At 44.5% G+C, this 4,173-nt stretch overlaps 1 pseudogene; it reads left to right on the forward strand.

The window, feature by feature from the left end:
- The first annotated feature begins 273 nt into the window (after window positions 1-273).
- LOC118850194 lies at window positions 274-850 on the forward strand (annotated as a pseudogene).
- Window positions 851-4,173: the final 3,323 nt, after the last annotated feature.

Consider the following 4,173-nt stretch of genomic DNA (forward strand, 5'->3'; position numbering starts at 1 on the left):
ATACTTATTAGGCACCTGCTATGTGCTAAACACTGTACTAAGTGCTGAAAATACAAAGAAATGATGAATCAATCCACAAACATTTACTGCCACTGTGTGCCAGTCCACACTGGGTTAACAGAACAGTTCAGCGAATGGAGGGGCTTTGTAAAAGCAAATGATTGGACCTTTGAAATATTTTTTTTGCTTTTTCCCCCATCAAACACTTCATTAAAAATATATGGTTGCTCTCTTTCTCCTCTGTTCTGACAGAAGCTCTTCGGCTTTGCCCCTTACCCCCTGAGAATGTACGCCTGCACCAAGTTCATCTCTACCCATGCCCTTGTAAGGAGCAGCTCTCAGCTGCTATGTAGACCATCATCTGAAGTGGTGCTAAAATGGCCAAAGGTTCAGATAGATGAGAACCTCAGTGTTTTCACAGCATAAGGTCCCTTAACCTCACTTGTCCCCAGATGTGGATTCCAAACTCACACCATCTCAAGGGACATTGCCACAGCAGCCAAGTTCATTGGGGCTGACGCTGTCACTGTGGGGGTGGCCAGCTCTGGAGCTGGGATTGGGACTGTGTTTGGAAGTCTCATCATTGGTTATGTCAGGAATCCTTTCCTGAAACAACAGCTCTTTTCCTATGCCATCCTGGGTTTTGCCCTGTTGGAGGCCATGGGGATCTTTTGCCTGATGATGTCCTTCCTCATCCTCTTTGTCATGCGATGGAGCCATTTCTATCCCCCAACATTTCTGAATGTTCCTCCTCATCCTACTGGTCCTTCCATGTTTCTTCCAGCCTGTGTATACCTCCCCCTCCATCTTACCAGGCAGCCCTGGGGAAAGCCATGGGCTCAGGTTTTGACAGAGGGAAGACAGATAAATACTGTATTAATAAGCTGTTAAAAAATATATGGTTGAGTGTCTGTGGCCAAAGATACAGAGACTAGGACTATGGATAAGTCAGCCTGTCTGTAACATAGTGTATAAAGCGTCCAGGAAAGATAGTTTGGAATCATAATTGTTAAAGGTTTTACAGAGAAACAGAGACGTTTGCATTTTATTTTTAGAGTACCACTGTAGATTTTTAGGAAGACTTGTGCTTGAAGAATGTCATTTGGACAATTCACTGGGATGGGGGCTAGGAGACCAATTAAGAGACTTCTGCAGTAGGAGTTCAGAAGGGAGTGAAGGGAGACTGAACTGAGGTGACTGTGGTATGTGTAGGGAGAAAGGGACAGATGGGAGAGATGGTGGGGTGGTAGAAATGACCAAATTTGGCAGCTGAGCTATTATAATGGAAGGAGTAGAAGGTGACTGAAGAGTCACAGGTGATTCCAAGGTCATGAACCTGTGTGATGTGACTGATTTCCTTGACAGAGACAATGTTGTCCTGGTTCTGCTCACTTCACTCAGCATCAATTCATGTAAGTCTTTGGAGGTTTTTCTGAAATCCACCTGCTCGTCATTTCTAATAGAACAATAGTATTCTATTACACAGACTGCTTCAGATGTGGACTGACAGGGAAAACATGAAGGAACTTTTGCTTCCATATTTATAAGGATTGTGCCTCTTTCCTGTTCCTTAATCACGGAGATAGCTTCTCAGCCTGAGATCCTACCACCAGCTTGTTTGGCTCCCACATTACATGTTGACTCATGCCCCCAGATCTTTGGAGTTTGAATAGTTATCCAACCATGGATCTCCCATCTTGTACTTGGCAAGTTGCCTTTGCCCCAGTAAGACATTTCAAACCAAAGAGTAGTACATAGACAACTTCCACAGACACTTGGATCCAACGTGTATAAAACAATAATAACTATTTATTTGTAGTTCACAGCCCTTTAGATCCTGAAACCAAGCTATTTTTAAAAATGTTGGTCCTGCTCCCAACATGTGTTGAGAAATAAAGTTCACCTTGTTTTAGAGTCAGTCATCCCAGAGGATGCCTTTATCAACCAGAAGCATCTGTCCCCAAGTGGTTTATCCCCATCTAATGAGGGAAAGGTTTACATCCCTAGCCTGCCCAGCACATAATCAGTCCTTAAATTAGGGTATTTTTTAGGATTGGCATGAATTATAGAAGAAGAACATTACACCCAGGCCCTAGGAGATATTTGCAATTCTAGCCATGTTGGAGAGAAAATCACAGAAACCAGGAGATGTCATTAGACCAGTGACAGTGGAGGAGAAAGAGCCTAGTGTTGACAGGCCTTCTTACTCACAAGTTGGCGGGTGTCGATGTGTAGAGCAACACAGACAGAATATTCAGGGGTTTCTGCTCCATCTGGTTTGAAAGGAAGTGTGGCAGTTGAAGGGGAAGACAGTACAGTATGTCAGGCTAGACCCATTGTGTCGGGGCGTGAGAGGACCCCTGAACAAATGGATCCTTTGTGTCACAGCTGGAACCGCAGCTCTAGGCTCAGACACATGGGGAGTGGGTTGTTTTTTTTCCCTATTCTTTTCTCTGAAACAGACCATGTTCCAGTTCCAACTTACATGACTGCTGGCAGGAGAGTCAGGTCACTGATGTGGCCCCCAGAACAGGCAGCATAGAAATCCAGGCCTACATTCATATGGGGCTCTTTTTTCCCATTTCTCTTCTCTTCTCTGCTAATTGCTCTTGAGTTGTTTTTTATTACAGCGTTTAGATTTCTTCAAGCCTCTGTTGGTTGTTCTGGAGGGCCAGGAAGACCATCGGAACTCCAGAACAAGTAATTTAATCACTGCCAATAGAAGAGGAAACCCAGACTGGCTGCGGACACTGTCCAGAAGCCCATCAAGCTATGAACAGAAGAACCAAGGACTCAATGGAATTAAAGAAAAAACATGGAAGCTAGGAGTCAAGTTGGCTCCAAGTAGTAAAGGAAGTCTTTGTTAGTGTTGCAACACTATGGTTAGGAGGGTCACAAGATGTAGGTACTGGCCTTTGAGTCCAACCTCTTCATTTTACAAATGAGGAAACTGAGGACCCCAGAAGTGACTAAGGTCACCCAAAGGACTAAGGAACAGAGTCAGGCTTTGAACCCAGGTCCTCAGATTGGAAATCCAGGGATTTTCCTACCACATACCTTTTTGAATGAAGTAGAATTTCTCTGATTCAAGTAGACAGACAGACAGATAGATGATGATAGATAGACAGATATATGAATGAATAATTTGTTAAGCACTTATAATTTTTCAGGCACTATGCTAAACCCTGAGGATACAACTACAAGCAAATAAAATTTCTGACCTCAGAATGCATTCTAAAGAGGGAGGATAACACAAAACCTAGGTGCTGAACCTAGAGGTGTCCATGTAGGGAGCAGTGCACTAATGCAGGGACATGGCAAGGAGACTGTAGGAATCTGGGTGGATGTGTAGGCCCTGGCAACATAAGGCAGTAAGTTCATCTGAAAGGGTATGGGGAGTCAGAGGGAGAGTCCAGGTTTCCCAATGGGTTGGAGAAGGTTGGAGAGGAAGGCCATGGAATAGGCTGTGGGTAGCAATTTTTAGAATTTTACCAGAGCACCACATGAAGTCCAAAAAAATCCACGTTTTTTGACATCAATATTCTTCTGGTAATGAACAATTGTGAATTATGGAACTGTGGTCGTCAAAGAACTAAAGTATTGGACCACCCAAAGGGCAATGGAGAGAGCCAGGGTGCCCCTGGCTGGGCTGTAATATAGCACAAATGAGAAATCATCCACGAGAAGCAGTGTGAAGGACTTTGTCAAGGAGGGTATGACCAGAAAGAAGCAAATGAACGAGGGGCTGGTTACATAACAACAGGAAGGATCGACCAATGGTCAGCCCATTTGCTTTTGTCCAAGGGAGCTGAACAAAACAAGCTGGGCAGCAGATACAGAGTGGAATCCAAACCTGTTCCAGTTTTCAAAAGGGGCACATGAAACACTCGCATTTATGTGAAAGTTAATTTTATTGCATGAAAGGTGGCTTGCTTTGTTGGAACCTTTGCAATCTCAGGATATCCCCAAGGAAATCCTCCTGCACATTGAACAATATGCCCCTCCAGGTTAAACTCATCCCTTCTAATCTCATCACCCCTCAGCCAACTCCAGCCCTGACTGACCCCACCTCCCTCAGGCTCCTCTCCCCTCTGATTGGAGGGCTGGAAGGTGGAGACCCAAACTCCTGCCAAGGCCTTCCTTTGTATAGGGCAGAAACTGGACTTCTGGGCT

This window comes from Trichosurus vulpecula, chromosome 5 (assembly GCF_011100635.1).
Source record: "Trichosurus vulpecula isolate mTriVul1 chromosome 5, mTriVul1.pri, whole genome shotgun sequence".
NCBI lineage: Eukaryota > Metazoa > Chordata > Mammalia > Diprotodontia > Phalangeridae > Trichosurus > Trichosurus vulpecula.